General features: G+C 38.0%; 1 protein-coding gene across 1 annotated transcript in view; it reads left to right on the top strand.

Annotated features, from left to right (window-relative positions):
* TRHDE (thyrotropin releasing hormone degrading enzyme) overlaps positions 1–20,906 on the top strand; it is a 370,712-nt gene that overhangs the window by 12,815 nt on the left and 336,991 nt on the right. The window lies entirely within an intron of this gene.

The following is a 20,906-nucleotide window of genomic DNA, read 5'->3' as shown; positions in this document are numbered from 1 at the left end:
CAGCCCTTTTATCTCTTTCACCACCTCTCCCACCTCCACTATCCCATCCTTCTTCATCTTTTGAGTATTTCTGAAACATCTAGTCTTTGTTTTGGGAAGTTGCTTGTCTTTACTTAGATGCCTGGGAAAGCTGTGGCTTTTTATTGTGAAATGCTTCAAATATCCAGAAAATGGAAAGAATAATATAATAAACTCCACATACCCACTTGCCAGCTCTAGAGAATCTGAACATTTTACCATCTTTGTTCTAGTCTTATTTAGTTTGGGGGAAAGTAAAACATTTTGGGTAAAGTTGAAGCCCTCTGTGTACACCTGCCTGACCTCATTGCCTTGCCTCCTCCTTTAGAGATAACTAGTGTCCTGAGTTTGATGTTTGCCCTTTCTGTGCATGTTATCATACAATTATCAAGTATTTGTATATATATTCCTATATACATAGATGCCATGCTTTAAAATTCCACGTAAGTGGTTTATAGTATAAATGTCATACTGCAACTTATTTTTATTTCACTGTAGTTTTTACCTAAAATTATGTTTTTGTGGTTTATCTGAATAGAATGGTTGAGTGGAGATATCAAAATTTGTCACCCTCCTGTAGATAAACATTTTAATTTTTCTCGTTTTCAAAGACGAACAGCAATGCTCACTGAACATTTTGTACATGAATTCTTCTGCCACTGTGCTAGAATTTCTGTAGGGTATAAAGCTTCTCTTAGCCTGTAACACCCAAGTGTATAGAAATGCGTTCTTAGGGGAGCATGATATATAGGAAGCCTGGAGAATTCAAGCTCTGCATTTAATTTATAAAAAGAATCAATTGGACTGTGTGATAACTATCATTTGTGACAGCATGGTGTTCTAAGCAGTTTTCCCATGCTATTGTATTGCACTAGTCAGGCCAGGTCAGGCCATGCTGAGTTAACAACTTCCTCCTCATTTCAATGGCTTACACAATAAATATGCATCTATTTTAATTTTTATGTCAACCCTAAAGCAAGGTATTATGATTCTGTTTTTCCGGATGAATAAAGTAAATGAGGTTTAAAGAGATTAAGTCGCTTACCCAGAGTCAGAAAGTAAACAAGGGGTAGAGCTGTAAGACAAACTTTTGTTGGTCTGATCCCAAATTTTGGGCTTTCTCTCCATGTGCCCCAGGAACACTGTTTCATTGTTTCAGCTGTAGGTCTGTGAAAGAATTCGGGTAATGATTCTCCCCATCCACTGGCCATTGTATTCAGTGTTGCTTAAATGTAACAAAAGAAGTGAATAGAAATCTATATTCTTATTCTGTAGGAAGTTCATAGGTCTATAACAACCTAAACTTTGAAAACTAGTTTTGGATAAATCTTTCTCAGGGTTATTTTCAGTATACATCACTGTGGAGCCTATTTAAAAAATAAAATCAGCCTGCATAAAAAATTAATGCCATTATTGAAGAATTGCATATAGTGAGTTAATCTACATAATCATTAAAATTAAGTGTAAATGCTGGCTCTAGAGGGCCAGAAGACATTTTACTCTTTTGGATTTATACTCATTTGTTATGTTGAGTTCCTGTGATGTTTGTTGATGTCTCCTATGGATACTTCAAGGCTGTGCATGTTGGACCACACACAGGAAAGGACCACCAAGACATCTAATTTACTTTGTCGTCTTTAAAAGTTGATGATTGGCTTGCTGTGCATCAGCTCACAGCATCAGGCACACTGGACCTGTTTTTTTTCTAGTATGTTTTCTTTAAAGCATCTTAAAAGTATTCTCAGCCCTACACAATTAAGCTTGTTGCTAAGTGACCCATATTTAAAACCAGACACACTCTAATTATTTAGATGTGACTTTTATTAGAGTTAAGAATCCAAGTAATTAGTAAACATTTTAAAATTCCTACTTAATAACTTTTATGTAGAAAAGATAAAACATGCTATCAGAGAGCATCAAAAGGTTAACTGAAATAAAATTTTGGATTGTATAATCTAAAAATACTAAGGATAATAAAAAGGAAAACAAAATTGCCATTGGGAGCCCTTATTTATCAACTGTAGAAATACAGTTTAAAACCTGCTTCTTTTTTTTTTTTCTGTCACCCCTTGGATATCCAGTCTATTTTATTTTCACTGCATGGATGCATGGAGGAAAATAAGCACATAGGAATCACATTTCTGAACTCTTAACAGCTGGAAGGAGTAGAAGTTTAGCCTTAGAATCTTGAGTATGGAATGGTCATGTGAAGTCCACGTGGTCATTTTGGATCAGAAGCTAATGCAGTTTTCTTTAGATATGAGGGAGTAATTCAAGTAGCATCTTAATAATTTACAGCTGAATGGTAACAGGCCTCAAGTGTGATATTTGAAGTATCATCATACTTCTCAAGGTCTCTGCATTCTGCAAGGCACTATCCTAAGTAATTAGAAAGGTAAAAGACTCTTAAGATCCTTCTAGTACAATGGTCACATGTGCATTGTTCAGATGGAATCCAAGCTGGTAGACATACTTTGTTTACCCATCTCCAAAATGGCTTAACATTTTTGTAATTAATTTAGAAATGGAGAGATTGCACATAAAATTATTTCTGGCTTCTTTTGAAAAATGGGAAGATCTTGTGACATTGGGCTCATTTTCCACTTGGCAATAATTGTTCACTCATTTATTCCTTCAACAAATATTTACTGATTGGGTGTCAGGTGTTCTAGGCTTTGGTGATATAGCAGCAAACCTAGCAACAAAGTTCCTACTCTCAGAGAACTTATTCTAATGTGGAGAGGATGACAATAAACAAATGTATATCAGGTGATAATATTTGTTATGAAGAAAATCAAAGTGCTATAGCTGGATGTTGGTTGACTCATTTACATGGCACATTTGCTTCCCATTGTAACCTAATCGAGACCACTTTTGTTTTTTTGTGCCATGTCAGTTTCACTATTGTATATTACCTGCTTTCATTCTGTAGGCATTTGGAGTGTCAACCCTTGTCTAGGGACATAATTCAAGAGAGTAGCCAAGGAGTATGTGTCAGAAAAGCAATAAATTTATTAACTGTGAATTAGTGATACACTGACATTCACTAACTGAGATGCAAGTTGTAGATAATAAGTTCAAGACCATTTAGAAGAGGGAGAAGTTGCTAAGATTGGCATCTAATGATGTGCTTCATGAAAGAGATAGGATTTAATATGACCCTGAATGATGGTTTGGTCTTAGAGAAGCAGATGATGTGTGCATATAATCCTTGGTAGGAAATATTAAGAAAAAACAAAGAGGTAGGGATATGGTCAGGATATCTACGAGAGATAGTGAATAGTTATTGTGGTCCTAAACATCATAGTTTCTCCTGCATTCTAATGGTTACAGGTGGATCACTAAGGATGGTTCTGATTTGCTGGATGGGGGCATATATCCCACTTCTTGATAGGGAATGTCAGAGAATTTGTAGACATAGTTTAAAATCAGTAAAGTCTTCTCTCTGGCCGCAAATTATTTAAATTACCAACAGGTTTCGTTGAATTACATTATTAAGCTAAACTCTGAGGTCCAGGATCTCAACAGCTAATTTGGGTCTAAGTATAGATGAGACTGTTTGGGTTTGGTTTCTTGGGCATGGTTTCTGTTACTCTGAAGACCTGTTAACTAAAGAGACATGTTATCTACTCTCCCCCAACAAACAACGATAAGATGGGAATATGATTATTTCAGTAGAACTTTCCGTTCAAGACTGGAGAAAATCAGGACACAGCAGTCACTGGCCCATTGCAATTCTGAAATCTAACTGGGAACATGTTGGCAATTTTAACATTATGACTCAGTGATGTTCCTTGTCCTTCTTGGCAGTTGGTGCATAATTTGGACTCTTAGTTTTGCTTTTTAAGGCATCTTTTCTTTTTAAATGAAAAATTAGTTGGTGTTTGAAATTGAATAGCTTTCTCAGATTGCTTCCTACCAGTAAAAAGCTGGGGATCCAAAGACCTATTTTTCTTTTGTATTGGCTCTGTTCTTTAAGTCAGAAAAGGTATAATTATTTTCTTAACTTATTGTGTATCAAGTTATATCTACTCCATTAGATAAGGCTATGCCACAGGTCTCTTTAATATGAGCCTTTGTTTATTCTGAGGCTTTGCAGATTAATTCTCATAGGATGCTATATTACTGACCAGAAGTTTATAAGGCACACCCTTAAGGTCCTTAGAAAACATTTGTATTGGGGTACCTAGATGTCTCAGTCAGTTAAGTGACCAACTCTTGGTTTTTGACTCAAGTCATGATCTCATGGTCATGGAATGGAGCCCTATGTCAGGCTCCACACTGAGCTGAGTGTATGTGTGTGTGTGTGCACACATGCATGCACACTCTCTTTATCAAAATAAATAAACTTTAAAAAAATGTTTAAAGATTTTTGTCTTTTTGAAGAAGTCTGAGGAACATAACTCTAAAAGTGTCTGAGGTCTTAACAGTTCCTGAAGTTGCATCCTTGACTTTGTCATTAGATCATGTTTTCCTAACAGTGACCTGTATGTCCCCTCCCAGAGTCCATTTCTTACTTTGAAAATCTTTTGCCATCTGGAGAGGCCCAGAAGGAGAAAGAGTTCTAATTTCGAGCTCAGTAAGTCCTAGCTCTTTCCTATTCCAAATTTTGCTTGGAAACTGGACAGTTTGTTCGTAAGCTCATCTTTCCAGGTTTGGATATTTTATGGCCAGAGAGAAGAAGCTGGTGGCACTTTCAGTATTATGCTTGAAAATCTTAGCTAGAATGTATAGTTCAATAGTTATATTTCTTATTTTTGTAGCATTACAGGTAGCAGTGTTGCCAGACTTTCTTCTCCTACATAACAGAGGCTCCCTTTCCTTCAGCTTCCAACACCATTTACCTTAACATCCTTCAAGCTGTCACCAACACCTTCATTAAAACTCATAAAGCTTCTGTGGCAAGATACACTCAAGGATCTTTTACTTTTATCCACAGACCGATCCCAAAGCCAGTGCCACATGCTTTTAAGTCTTTTGCTATGGGAGTGCCCTACTACCAGGTATAAAATTGGTCCCAATTGATATAGCTAAATTAGAAATCACTTTGAAGCTTAGCAATAAAAAAATAACCAGTCTTATGCCATGGATTCTTGGGATCCTAAGTATGGACAGTACAGAGCAGTGGAGGACTCATCTCTGCTTTACAATGTCTCAGCTGGAAAGGCTTGATGGCAGGAGTGACTTGACAGCTGAGGGCCAGAATTATCTGGGAGCATCTTTACTGAGCGTCTTGTTGTTGGCTGTTTCTAATCCCTCAGTGGGGGCTCTCCTCTGGAGCATCTACAAGTGGTATCTCCATGTCATATGAGCTACCCAGCAGCATAGTGACCTAATGTTGTCAAACTTGTTACTGGTGGTTCAGGCCTTCAAAGGTGAGTGTACCAAGAGATTTGCACTGCCTGTTCTCTTCATTATAAATGGTTACATAGATTGTGTGAGTCACCTCTTTGTCCCCCCTCTTCCTTTTAGCAAGGAAGAAGCTAAAGAAGTTAAACAGTGTTACTTTTAGTGCACTGAGTTACTGACAAACTTAAGTTGGCCCAGATTCTAGCAAGGGGGATATAGAATCCATCTTTCAATGGGAGTAGTGCCAAAGGATTTGCAGACTCATTTGAAACATCACAGTTGTTATATGTATTTCAGAAGATTATGTTTATAAAATCATAAGCACAGTGCCTGACACATTTTACTCTGATGATGACAATTAAATTGATGATATATTCAGAAGTCCTAGAAGGGAATAGGGATATATAAATTTGAGAGGTAGATGGAAACTAGTTTGTGAAAGAACTTGGTGCCTGGCTAAGTTTTAAGATTCTGCTCAAACAATAAGAGCTGATGAAAATTTAAGCAGTGCCTGGGTGGCTTAGTCAGTTGAGCGTCTTACTGGCTAAGGTTGTGATCTTGCAGATTGTGAGGTTGAGCCCCACATCAGTCTCTGCTGTCAGTGCAGAGCCTGCTTCAGATCCTTTGTCCCCCTCTTTCTCTGCACCACTCCCCCCATCATGCTTTCTCTCAAAATAAATAACCTTTTTTTTTAAGAGCCACTGAAAATTGAAAAGCTGGAGTTGTGAAATGTATAATTTTTATAATTTTCCTGAGAAAAGCATACAAAATATGTGGACACAAGAAGAATGCAGTTGGGGACCCATTTGCCTAAGAAACTCTTGACTAGAGTAGTTATAAATGGATAGGATAGTATAGATATGAAAGGCAGCTTGAAGGAAGAATTGATAGGATTTGGTGAGGGACAGAATATGGGAAAAAGTACACTGGGGAACCAGGAGAGCAAAGGGTCAAGAATGACTTTAGGTTTAAAGTAATAACAACTCTGTAGTCTCTGTCCTCCAGATTCTCTACGTATTCTGAATTGGCCATGACAGCTAATGAGAGCTTTCATTTTTGTTGGCCAATCTCTTAGATGCACAATTTACACTGCCCAAATGATGTGTTCCTCCTATTATAACTGTACGTATACATTTTTATTCATCAGCATTCTTTTATTAGCAAGTTATAAAAACTCTATTTGAGCTTAAGAAAAATGTAACATTTATTAAAAAGGTATTGGGATCCCAGAGAATAAACTTGAGACCCAGAGCACTGTGAGAAACTTGGGAATCCTATGGCACGTCCTCATCAGTGCTTCCTCTGCTTTGTTTTACTCTGTAGACAGACTTCTATTCTTTGATTTATGTGGTATAATATTGCAGCCAAAAGTTCCCAAGTTTTGCATATTGCCATGGAGGACCCAAGAGGGAAAGTGAACTTTACAAATTCCCAAACTCATAGGGAGTGTTATTTATTGCCCCTGTTTGAGCCATGTGATCATCTCTGATAACTGTGCCTAGAGAGTGGACATGGGGAGTCACATCATAAGAACATGGCATCTTCTGCTTCACCTCATGAATGGGAGGGTGTCTTGCAAAAAAGAGGAGTTTCTAGAGAAGGGATGCTGAGAAAAATCTACTACAAGTGTCACAAACATGTTTTTTAGTTTTATTGCATGGACGGACTACAATAGAAAGAATACACAAAATTTACCGTGGTGATGTGTATTACAAATATCCACACCCAGGAAAGTGCACAAACACATACATGTAATGCACATTTCTGATTCTAGAATTCTAGTGATGATACTGTATATACACACTTAAAATATGAGATCACTCTGTGTAGTTTCCTACTGAAAATAATACTTAGGGGCGCCTCAGTGACTCAGTCGGTTAAGCATCTGACTCTTGATCTCAAGGTTGTGAGTTCAAGCCCCACATTGGGTTGCATGCTGGGTGTGAAGCCTACTTAAATAAAAAAAATGAAGAAACTAAAACTTAGGTCTCAGTTTAACATGAAAAGTGCGAGTGTAGGTTAATATGCTGGAAGCATATATTCCAGTTCAAAAATAATTCATATTAAAGTAGGAATCCCTTTGTCATTAGACATTCTTTTTAGATTGCATTATGAATATTATGTAATAAATGTCCATAAAGTAAGAAATAGAAATAATAAGAAAAGAGTTGGATTACAGTCAATTTAGGAATGTGTATAGAGGCTTCCTGATGACCCCAACAAGAGACAGTCATCTTCTCTTTTCTACTCCTGGAATATTTTTTAAACTCATCCATTATAGTTATTACCTCACTGTCCGTACGCATTTCTTTCTGCCTTTTTGCTCTTCTAGACTGTGAACTTTTTAAAAACGTTTATTTCTTTATTTTGAGAGAGAGAGAGAGAGAGAGAGAGAGAGAGAGAGAGAGAATGAACAAGCAAGGGAGGGGCAGAGAGAAAAGGAGAGAGAGAATCCCAAGAAGGCTCCACACTGCCAGCACAGAGCCTAGTTCAGGGGCTCAAACTCACGAACCAGGAGGTCATGACCTGAGCTGAAATCAAGAGTTAGGCACTTAAATGACTGAGCCACCCAGGCGCCCCTAGACTGTGAACTTTTTGAAGGCAGGTGTAGAAAATGATAGGTGCTCAGTGAAAGTCCATTGAACATCTAAATGAGTAAATTCCCTTCAGAGAAGTCACAATGTCAGGTTTTTCCAAAACCTTTTGGTTAATATGTAAGACATGAAAATTTGTGAAAAGTAATTTTGACTAAAATTGAAATATAAATAACAAAGTTTACAATACAAATATCATTAGTTTTTAGGCACTTTGTAGGAATATGTAGGTGAAAAGTGTTGTTAAAGGGAAGTGAGTACTGAGGAGCAAAGGTTTATTGCCAAGGAGGGAACTGAATCCAGTGCAGAGTCTAGGCTCTGGGGAATCTAGTGCAGGGAGGAGAAATGAGGTGGCTCATAGATACTGAAAGACCAACGGGTTGTCTCCTCTATTAGGAAAGCAAAGGCTCTGAATGCTCTTGCGTGGCTGGTGATAGTTGGGCTTGCCAGCTCGGTGGACATAGGCTGGCTGCCCTGTGGACGCCTGTCTTGGGATTATAGCACCCTGCTCACCTCCACTGCATGAGAGATATGTTTTAGCCAGGTTTGGATCATTCCTGTTAGGTCTGTAGTCTTGTTGGTAAGCTATGCGGCTAGGTCAGGAGTTTATTAGAGCCAAGGAGTTTGAGAACTTAAAAAGAAAAATAATTTGATGAGCCTTCTTAAATTTTACTAGTGTGGTAGGAACAGAGCTGATAAGTTCTGTAGGGTGAAGAAATGGACACAGTGATTGTAGAGCATTTTTAATTAATAGTGCTAGTTATGGAAGGGATAAGAAAATAAAAAATTGCAGAGACGACTGTGGTTGATTTTTGGATACAAGATTGCTGAATCTACCTGATGTTTCATGGCCTGTATTTGTAGAAGAAATAGCCAATACTATTTTGTACCTTTCTGCAAGTTTAAAAACCCAAGAACAGGAATAGAGATTCAGCCTGGGAGACTGATGAGGGACACGTACCAGCAGTCAAAAGGGTAACAATAAGGGAGTGATAGTAAAAGCATTGCTGAGGTCATAGGCCATGGTATCTAGAGATACAGAAAGACAAGAGAACCCTCAATGGGAGTAATATTCATGGAAAATGGACTGGGGCAGTTGAAAAATAGAGGTCACCATGAGAATGAAAAGTAGGACTGGCATGATAACGTCGGATAAGATGGACAGATGATCTGTGATAGAGAGGAGGGTTTCAGATTTCAGGATGAGTCAGAGGGATTTTAAGCCTGTTATTGCAAAGTTGGATGGATGAAGAGGATTTGAAGATACAGTTATGGAGGGAGCAGGGATAAGGGAACTGTGAGGCCATATTGGAACAAATATCAGGAACACTGAAGAAGAATCCCAGAGAGCATGGGGAAGAAAACTGTATGCTGGGCTTTAGACTTTCAAAGTGTGAATAAACTCTGATGCCTAGGTGTGGACAAGGATTTGTGAAAGCCATGAACTCCAGAAGAAGAGAATATTTTTTGTGGAAGTGCAGAAATAGTGGTGTAAAATCACCATGGAGGAGCTAGGAAAGTACTCATGTCTCTCTGGCTTTTGGCTCTGATGAGAACAGATCGAAATAAGGATAAGAATGTAGACAGAAGCAGTGGGTGTCTGAGGTTTGTGTAAAGGAAAAGAGCTGGTGACAATATGAATTACTTACATAGAGGGTGGAATCGTAGACTGGAGGGATGTGTTAACAGAAGAGGAGTGAACTGAGTAGGCAGATTTTAGTTAATGGAGGAGCTTAAAGAACTCTCTTGCCCCAAAGTTTCCATTGGGATGTTGGTGTAATGGAGTGCACCTCAGCAAATATCCATCTCCTGGTGGCTGGCCTGGGCTGATGGTGAATTCAGTGATGGATGATAATGGGCTATGTTGTACAGTCAACAATTTATCAACTGTCCTGAGATTTAAGAGTCTACATAGTGAAGAGGCTAATAGAAGCTGAAGGAAAAGCTTAAAGTAAAAAGCAAACCTACAAAACAGAAAAATTTAGTCAGTGTAGAAAATCCATGGTTGTAGCATGTTTATTCTTGATGAATTGCATGGTACAGAACATAGTAAGGACAGTAACGTAGCAAGGTCTGCCTCTTTCCTTGGTAGAGAAGACGGGGGTGATATGGCTGTGATCTTCCTCCCCCCAGTCTTCCTGCTAGGATTTTCACAGCAGAGGCCACCAATTCCATTATCTCTTAGATGTGATCCCCATGTATCTAAGTAATACCACCTAACATAATAATATAACAGAGTTCTTTTCTTTGTTGTCTACTTTCTTTCTAACTTCAGATTCATTACTGTTATTATTATTATTATTATTATTATTATTATTATTACTGTATTTTATTTTATTTTTCCTTCTAGTTCTTTAGGACTTTTACTTTGAAGGACTGTTTTGGCCCAGCCTTTATAATCTAAGACAGGTAGACACAATATTGTATAATATTGAGGAGGGAAGTAGTAAGAGATGAGTTTGGAGATTTATGCAGGGGTTAGATCATGAAAGGATTTATATGTCATGTTAAGGAGTTTTGATTTTATCCTTTAAGCAGAGGGAGCCATTAAAGGATTTGAGCTTGGAAGGGCTTCAGATCATATCAGGAGCTTTCTGTAGAAGCATGGGGGTAATAGAAAATGTGTTACTATCATTACCAGAAGACTCTCAGTTCCTATTTTCCATTATTAACCTGACCAGGATCTGTGTTCGTGTCTGATCAAGGCTACCATGCCAGTCTCGATCAACTTTCCTAAGGATCAAGGAGCAGGCTGTAATTGGATGTAGGGCAAACCATCACTTAGATTGTGGCTGACATGAAAAAATAGCCAAACTTTTGCATCTAGTTTCAGACACAAAATGTGCTGTAGTCTAGAGAAGAATCTCTGGGTAACCATGGTCTAAAAAAATCATAAAACAAACTCATATTCTAAAGGTTGATGTTACTCAGATTCAAACAATCCTTGTACGACTTAAAATCAAATTTCAGGAAGATTAACTGGGATATTTGGTTGATATATTATTATTTCTGGAGGTAGAACTTGCAAGAAATAAGGAGACATGTTTTTTTTGCTAAAAAATCAAAGGAAGGCCCATAAGGCCTTTGTATTCAGTTGGATAGATAAAACTGAATATTCAGAGTAGAAGAAGATATAAAAAGTGCTACTAGTACTGTCTGTCCTTAGCCACTGCCACCTACTTAATATTTCTTGACTTCCTTTTCAGACCAGATGGTGGAAAGGAAATTCACTGGGTCTATGAGATGTTGCTTTTTGACTAGGCCTGATTTGGGGAGGAACTGGTAAATACCTAAAACCAATCACTTCCCATATGTACTGTTCACATGGCACTTAAAGTGATTTATTTCTTGCTGTGTTTCTTAAAATCATAGAAAAGCATTTTTTATCTATTCTCAAATCTATATTGAACAACTGTGTTCAATAATGATTTATTGATGGAAAATTATGGCATAATTAAGATCAAAGAGAATAGACTGAGCTGAATTTATAAGTTCACTTTAGATGTAGGAATTTGAGTGACAAGGAGAGGAAAAATTCTAAACTTTTCTGATTAATCTTAATTAGTAAGCTAATAGATACCCAGTGTCTTCTTTGGACTTAGCATCATGTTATATACTATATAAAAACCAATGCATAAGATATAGATTTTATTTCCAAAGACTTTGGAAGCCAACTGATGAGACAGGATAATTACACTACCATACACTGGATGGCACAAGGCACTATTTTATAAAGGAAAGGCAAATTCAGTGGCATGTTAGATGTTGAAGAAGAAAGGAGTAGTAGATTAATGAGGGCATAGATAATTATTGAAAAGTACTGGGTCTTGTAAGATGGGTGGATATGGGTAGGTGGAAAGCAAATTAGAGAGCCTTCTTCATGAGATGAAGGGAGTATGCAAGGAAGGAATGACCATGGGGTTTTCTTCAGAGTGAGGAGATTAATACATCAGATAGTTAGTTACAAGGATCTGAAAGCCACTCAGGAAAACATAGGCAAAAGAGAAAATCAATAGTAGGATTCTGAACAGCTCACAGAAATGAAGAATTAAATAATTAGATTTTGGGAAAGATAATTTTGAGAAACTAGATGGGATACCAGCTAAGAATCTGCTTGGGGAACTGTCATCGGATTGTTTTAGCTTTAGTCCTTAAATTCTTAGGAGAGAGAGCAATTTCTTTTTCCTGATTAGAGTGCCCACCTCCAGGGATGATGCAAATACTGGAGTTCCTTCATTAACTCACCTGTTAGGGCAGATGGAATCTGGGAGTGGTAGCTTTTCTTTCGTTTAAATTTTTTTTTGTTTTTATTTATTTATTTATTTTGAGAGTGAGAGAGAGCGAGAGAGAGCAAGAGTAAGCAAGTAGGAGAGGGGCAGAGACAGAGAGAGGCAGATCCCAAGCAGGCTCCACACTGTCAGCCCACAGACTGACATGGGGCTTAAACCCATGAACTGCAAGATCATGACCTGAGCTGAAACCAAGAGTCAGTCACTTAACCAACTGAGCCACCCAGGTGCCCCAAGAGTTGTAGTTTTTTAAAGGAAAATTATATGACATTATCAAGAAAGGGTAAAGTATATCCTTAAGAAAAAACATCAGATAAATATAGATATCCCTTACAGAGTGCTAACTAGCCGCTAGACACTGTTCTAATATCATTTCATTTAATGCTTAGAGGCAGGAATTACTATTCCCATTTTCTAGAGGAAAATGGTGCTAGGAGGTGCTAGGAGGTGGAATATTGAATTTGCCCATGGTTACATGGCTCCTGGTGATGGAGCCAGCATTCAGACCCAGGCAGCTGAGTCCACAAGCTTGTCTTCAACTAGGCTAGATCGCAAGGAAGATGCAAAGTGGCATTGCATAATGTGAAATTAGATAGATAAAATGGGAGCAGAAAGACCAGTGTAGACTGGAGATGGAAAGAAATAAGGACCCTTCCAAAGGGTAAGGAAATGGTATGACAAAAATGAGATTTAAGAAATATTCATCTGTGGGGTACCTGGGTGCCTCAGTCAGTTAAACATCCAACCCTTGGTTCCTACTCAGGTCATGATCTCACAGTTTCTTGAGTTCGAGCCCTGCATTGGTCTCTGTGCTGGTAGCACAGAGACTGCTTGGAACCCTTTCTCTCTCCCTCTCTCTGACCCTCCCCCACTCATGCTCTGTCTCTCTCAAAATAAATAAATACACTAAAAAAAAGAAATATTCATCTTTGAAGATGCATGCCCAAAATTTTGGAGGGTGAGAAAGCCTGTAGTTCTGAAAGCTCACCAGAAGGCCATGACTGAGCATGGATCATGAAGATTTAGACCTGGTGAAGGCAAGTACAGCGACTGTCTATGTATCTTTTTACATAACAATGGAACTTTTCTTAAACATAACTCTATGAAATGCAGTGCTTCAATTCTTGAATTAACAATTTTAAAGAATGCTTCCGTAGCAGAGAAGAATTATCTTAGCACAAGAATTTACTTGCTTTTGTAGGCAGTTATAGGTTTCATTTCCTTCATGAAACGTTGTCCAGCTAGATTCTTTTCCTTCTTTGAACTGTAATTGTCCTTCACTTGTAATTCTCTTTGGATCATTGTCCTAATGAATTCATTTTGTTATTTTATGCACATCTTTTCTTGCTGGATTGCAAGATCTGTGAGAACTATTGTTGAAAACCACACTCTTATACTGTATTATACATATAATCACATACCCTCATAGACACACATTCTGGAGCAGCTTGGAGAAATGTTATGTATAGGGTGTATACAGTACAGTTCCTTGCTCATAGCAGTCACTTAGTAAACATTTGAAGCTTGGATGATATGAGATGTATCTGCAGAAAAAATCAAATGGTCTTAATGAGTGTCTTGGTTTGGGTAACAAAGGAATAAATAAAAGTGAATCAAAATTTTAGGTGATATGACTGAGGAAAGGGTACATCAGTCCCATGCCCTTATTTCTGGTAGTTTTTCTCTGTTCTTTCCCTTACTCTCTTACCTTCTCTGATTCTTTTCTGTAGACTTCTGGATTCAGATGGATGATTGGCCAGAATGAAGCATTTCACTCTTTCTTCCCCTACAACTTAATACTACACACTCCCGCTGTGCCAGTGAAAGAAAATGAAGAAATACAGAGTTCTTTTTTTTTAATATGGCAAATTTATTATACATGTCTCTCTGATGAAATGTAAATCTTTTAAATGGCAGGTGAGGCTGGAAGTTAGGTTATCTCCACACATGCCTAGAATTAATGCAGAAGTGTGTCTTAGCATTTCAGATGGGGAAAAATAATCATTTGAAACAGGATCACTTTGAATGGGAGAGTGTTCTTTTTTTTTCTTTCTTTCAGTAATTCATTACCCAATGAGAGATTCCATTAGAAGGGCCTCTGTGAAAATATAAGAGATGCTCCTGGTCGAGGCATTCCTTTTACCTTCCCTTCTCCTAGGGAGAGGACATGTGAAGAGCAAGTGAGTGAAATAGTCCTGTGTAAAATAATCACCTACGAGTGAAAGGATTCTATTACATGATGTGTGTTTTCTAGGAGACCATGGAGGAGTCAAGTGCAGGTTGGGCAAAGGAGGGTAGTGGAAATAACATTGGTATTTCGCTATCAGTGTTGGGTTTTGGATTTCCTCCATTTACTAGGGAAGGTTTCTTAACTGGAGCTGTAGTCACATATAGAATAGGGAAAACAACACATGCTTTCTACTGCTATTGAGAAGCTTAAAGAAATAATGGAAGTAGAGTATGGGTCAGAGTGGTGGGCACAGAAGGGCACTCAGCATGGCCACCTATACAGATGAGAGTAAGTTTGTGTCTTAGAAGTGAGAAGCCTCGATCAGGTGAGGGGAGGAAGAGCACAGAAGGATAAATTGGGAAATCTTTGTGGGAACACCTTAAAAAAGATAGTTTGCAAAGAAGGGTTGTTTAGAGGGAAAGACAAGAAGCACTGTCATTTCATCTCAACACCCCAGCATAATGCCATTGTAAAAGTGTTGCAAAATTTGTAATGTTTATTTTTTCTTGTGACTACCAGCATCATGCAAGAGACTTAGAACCTCATTATTAGAGGAAGTGAGATGGATGTGAAGGATGCTTTTCTATGGTTCTGTCATTTGTGGGAAGATGAATCTTCTTAGGTTTATGGAAGAATTGCTCTCAGGAAGAAATCAGGGAGAGAAAATTATTTGAAGACATAGGGAATTAAGCCAGGAGCAAAGAAGTGTCTATGTCTATCATCTATGCATATAAAAAGTAAAGTTATATCCTATTAGTTATCAGGCTATGATTAAAGGAGGGGTGGAGGAAAGCGTATGTAAAAGATGGAAAAGAAGAGATTTTCTGCACTGTTGCAGCATCATAAAAATCATTCATTCATCAAAGTAGTTATTTTATTTTAAAATAGCACTGTTTTATTAATCCTGTATTATTTGTCAGTTACTGATTTAAGAACTTTGCATGGATTATCTAATTTAATCTTTATAACAATGCAGTTAAGAAGTCTCCACAATATTTTTTATAATCTACAGATTAGGAAATAAGTGGCTCAGAGAGATGGCATAGCTTGTCCATGTAATACAGTATTAAATGTTTGAGCAGGGGGTTGAGGCTCAGCTGGTCTGACTACAAAGCCTGTGCTCCTCACTGCTCCACTGTCCTATCTCACAGATGTGAAGATTGAAGTCTACAGGGCAGATACAGGGGTGTGCACAAAAAACATGGTTTCTATCTTCATGAAGGTTATTTTCTAGTTAGGTGTGAGATGCTTCTTAGATAATGTGTGTTTTGAGTATTCTAAGCACAGATCTATAGGGGAAGGGGTTCCTTCAATACCCTTTGGAACAATTTCTCAACCTTGACATTGTTGATTTTGGACTGGATCGCTCTTAGTTGTGAGGGTCTGTCCTGTGCATCATGAGATGTTCAGCCATCTGGATTCTACCTACTAGATGCCAGTAGTCTCCCTGGTTGTGACAACCAAAAATGTCTCCAGATACTGTCAAATGTACTTGGCAAATTCACCACTGGTTGAGAATCACTGCTCTAGAAGAATGACTTGGTGGTTGATGACACTATATAGAAGGTATGGAGGTGACTCTATCTGGAAATGTTTAGCCAACCTGGAGCCTATATTCAAGAGGTGACAGAGGCTCATCAAGACTCATTCCATGTATTGATATCCACTTCTGCAGACAAATGCACACACAAAGGCAATAGGAAGAAATATAGAATATATCATTAGAGACTTTGAGGTTCTGGGTGGGAAACAGAAGGATTAAGAAACAAAGGTTCTCATAAATGAAGAAAATAAACTCATCATATAGAAAGAATAAGTGAGATGAAACTTTTTATACTGTGTTCTATAGTCAGGTATTGTTTGGCTGTTTTAGGATAGCGTGAATGTTGTTCAGTTTGAAGAGTCTCCAATGTACTATTTGACTGATGTTCATTCACTTTTCATATTCTAGATGTATGGTATTTTGTGGAGGCTCTACAGCAGCGATTCTTGAAGTAGGTGCATATCTGAATCACCTGGTGACTGTTTTTCAGATTCACATTTCTAGGTACTACTCTAGACTCACTGATCCTGAACCTGCAGATATAGGGTCTCAGCCCTGAGAGTATATTGAAATGCTCTGATGTACATTCTTGAATGAGGCTCATGGAGTAAAAGTTTTCTTTTTATGCTTTCTATGTGGACTACCTTTTGTTATTCTGTTACACACAAAGCATTAAAAATATTTTCATTGACCATAACTTTCTTACATGCCACCTACATGCAAAGGATGTTAGGAAATACAGTCTATTCTCTATAGCCATGTGTTGAAATGAAAATGTGGGGTTCTAAAAGTAAAAAACAAAGAGATTGGACATTGGTAGACAATGAGTAGCTCTTGCCACAGAATATTATCATTAAAATACAGTAACAGCATTGGACCCTTATTGAAAACCAAATGTGTGCCAGGAGCAGTGAAAAGCAACTGTGTGACTTGCTACTATCATTTTACCTACTTTTTAGGTAAGAAAATGGACTCTCAAAGGATTAAAACCTTGATTATCATCACATAGTTTATAGATGCTGGAGCTAAAATATTAAACAGGTTCTATCTAGTTCTATGAACATTTCCCATTAGACAGTCTAATACACTACCTCTATTGCTTCCAGTGAACCTACTAGTTATAGTTTTCAGAGTCTTCAGATTCGGATATAAAACATATTTGGCCCTTATTGGTAATGGGAATGTCAATATTCCTTTACCCTTCAGAGTTTGTTGGAATTTTACTACTGTGTATTTTTAAAACAATTTTTTAATGTTTATTTATTTTTGAGAGAGAGAGAGAGAGAGCATGCATGAGCGAGAGCAGCATAAGTGGGGAGGGGGCAGGGAGAGATGGAGACACAGTATCCAAAGCAAGCTCTAGGCTCTGAGCTGTCAGCACAGACCCTGACGTGGGGCTCGGTCTCATAAACCACAAGATCATGACCTGATCTGAAGTCAGATGCTTAACTGACTGAGCCATCCAGGAGCCCCTCTACCATGTATTTTAAACTTAATGTTTACTTTGTTATTTTTATTCTAAATGGGGAAAGGAAATATCACCATAAGATGGGGTGGCTGCAGAGAAAGCCTGATTCTATTTAGTATGTTTGGCAACATTTCCAGTATACAAGGGGATTATACATAAATATTAGAAAATTTTGGAGTTGCAGTGATCCTACCAGAGTATTATTCATAGAAAATTTGGTTTGGATTTTATAAATATATGTACCTCTTTCTGCATGATAGCTAGTTTATGAATTAAGTAGAAAATTCCTAGTTAAACTTATTTATTATCTTGAGCTGACACAAACAGCAGCTTCTTAGAAGTCTTTGAGCAGTCTGTCTAATCAAAAGGTTGATAACGAGCTCCTCATAGCTAGGTCCATCCCTGAAATGGTTTTTCTCTTCTACAGTCTTTCCTTAAATTTCTTTTGACTCCCAGTCTCACTTAGCTAGATTATACACATAACTGACCCAGGGATATTCTAGCAAAATTGTTAATAAAGGGAATATATTTCTCTAAGTCTATAAGACTGAGCTTTTAAATAGTAGTTGATTCATTGCACACTGGTCTCTTTAAGGAGGTATTTCCTCTATAAGTAATTGTATAGTGTTGTAGATGAGCAGAAATCAGTCTGAGTGTATCATATGTCTGTCATCTCATCCTATAGTTAGATGAATGTTCTGAGAGTGAGAAAAAGAGAGTGAGAGATTGAGATTGATTTTTTTTTACTAGAATATTCCACCAAAAAAACACTAATCAAACTTCAAAAGCAATAAGAGCCCTTAATTCTGGGAGATAGTTTCATGAATATTATATCATTGAATGTTTTCTTTTTTATTTAATTCAAAAGTACCTGAGCTCCTGAAATGACAACAGAATGATTCTGACAAAGTTTTAAAGGTAACATGGCATTCTAATTAGAAAATAATAAAGATTCTCTCACAAATTAGGTTAAACTATTTTTAACACTTTATCTGTTCTAAATCCCATTGAAAGAGTCCAGGCTCAATCATCATGTACGATTGCTGAGAAAGATGCTGAAACATTGTTGGTGCTCCTGGTTTGACTTTTGCAAATGAAATCATAGAGGCATAAATTGTCATGATGACAAGCCAATTCATCACTCAAAGGTGACTAAGCATCCAGGAAGATATTAGCTGCAGAATCATTTCCCTCCTCAGTAATATGTCCTAATATTTTTAGTAGGATACCTTCTAACTAGATGAGGATAGTTGCATCAGGATGTGTCTGTGTCTATACAAAGGGAATTCCTTTCTGGTTTAATATATAGATGGGATCCCAGGCAAAACCTCCAGCAGTGATGAAATTTTATTGTTGAAGATACAGGTTTTCCTAAATGAATAGGTGCTGAGAACAGATCATTTTCTTCAGACGTGATACCGATTCTACTGACTCTGTGCCTAAAACTCTTTTCTTCTCTTCAAACATAGCTATGCTACCCCTCCTCATGATCCAAATCTTGGAGGATGCTCCCGGATTTCTGTTTTGGCGTGATGCCTCTCTTTGCCTTGGCTATTACTACTTTTTAGTCCATGTGGATATACAACTCAGTCATACGAACAGCACCTTCTTCCAAGATGACTCCTAGTGAGAGATGCTGCTCCTTAGACAGGTTCTGTGCAGCATGGGTTTTCTGGCTCCCCCTCTCCCCTAACCTGCCTTATGAGAGTTTGTTCTGCTGGTGGGTATCCAACTGAAACTGTTTTGGTTTTCTTCTAAAAAACTTTTGAGATTAGATGATGATCTAATACTTTACAAGACAAACAAGTAGGATTTATTTACATCTATTTCTTATGACTGGTTCCTGGGTCTATAGTATTTTTTGAAAACAAGCTAGAGGACAGTGGTCATTAATTCCCTCATTAGCTTTTGATTCCATGTAAGAAAGTAATGATGGACTAAAATCTACATAATACTAACACTGTTATATCAAGGAAGGTAGGAAGCATTTTATGATACATATAATTCCAGTACTCCATCAATAAAGCAAACTTTTGCCCAAGTTTCTTATTTATTTACCTATATTTGAGAGAGATAGAGAGAGAATGTGAGAGAGAGCGAGAGAGCGAGCAAGCACTCAATGTGAGTAGGGGAGGGGCAGAGAGGGAGAAAGAGAATCACAAGCAGGGTCTGTGCTGTTGGCACAGAACCTGTCATAGGGCCCAATCTCATGAACCATGAGATAATGACCTGAGCTGAAATCAAGAGCCAGACACTTAACCAACTAAGCCACCCAGACACCCCTCATTTATTGTAAATTTACATTAAACAACTTTGGCAACAGTATTAGAGGAAGTAGATGTGCATATCTCAGCTGTAGCAAACAAGAGGATAACCCTTCTCTGTATAGATGTCGTGATTTCATTCATTCAGTCATCCAGTAATGTTCACTCAACAAATATTAACTTGAATTTCACATATTCCATCCCTGCTTTGGGCACTGGAAGGGAGGCACCACAGTGAATAAAGTGGACAAAGCTTCACAGAGCTTACATTCTATTTCAGTGGGGGAGAGATTGACAAGAAAATAGAATACATAATATATGAGATGGTGATCTGTGCTAAGAAGAAAGAAAAAGGGAAAGAGAGAGATGCAGTTTAAAAGAGGATGCTTAGGAAAGACCTCTGTGAAAATGGGTGTTTGAGTAAGAGCTGCACTGAAGGAGTGAGCATTGGGATACCTAGGGAAAGCATTCTAGGCAGAGAGAACACAGCGCTGATGCATTGAGGTGGGGGGATGTGTGGAGTGTCCCAGGTGCTCCAAGAAGAGCATTGGGTGAAGAGGATGGTCAGATGTGTGTGTGTGAGTGTGTACATGTGGGCATGTGTGTATGTGCGTGTAGGTAGTATCTATAGGTGTTCGTAGGATGTTTGTTTTCAGTCTGAGTGTGATGGGAAGCCTTGGCAAGGTTTCATGCAGAGAAATGGCCTGTCAGGCTTATATTTTAAAAGAGTCCCTCTGTTGCAGTGCGGGACTATACTATGGTGGGGGTAACAGATGGAAGCAGAGGGACCATCTACATGGTGACTGCAGTGTGTAAGCTACTGGAGTGTAGAAAAGTAGTGGAATTTAGGCTATATTTTAAAGTTGGAGCTGCTAGGATTCATGATATACTGGGTGTGGCTTGTGAGAAAATGAGAGAACTCAACAAATTGTTTATTTTATGCTGAGAAGATACTCATGGTTTCTACGTTACACAGGGAACAGCCAAGTTCATTGCTCATTGTCATCGGAGAGAACGTTCTGACTCTGCTCAACTTAAACTAAAATTGAAATCTTTCCATTTTCTTTTTTTTTAATATTTTATTGTCAAATTGTTTTCCATACAACACCCAGTGCTCTTCCCCTTAAGTGCCCTCCACCATCACCACCACC

The sequence above is a fragment of the Suricata suricatta genome, chromosome 10 (assembly GCF_006229205.1).
Source record: "Suricata suricatta isolate VVHF042 chromosome 10, meerkat_22Aug2017_6uvM2_HiC, whole genome shotgun sequence".
Lineage (NCBI taxonomy): Eukaryota > Metazoa > Chordata > Mammalia > Carnivora > Herpestidae > Suricata > Suricata suricatta.
Note: the sequence above shows the minus strand (reverse complement) of the source record. Positions and strands in the feature narration are given on the sequence as shown.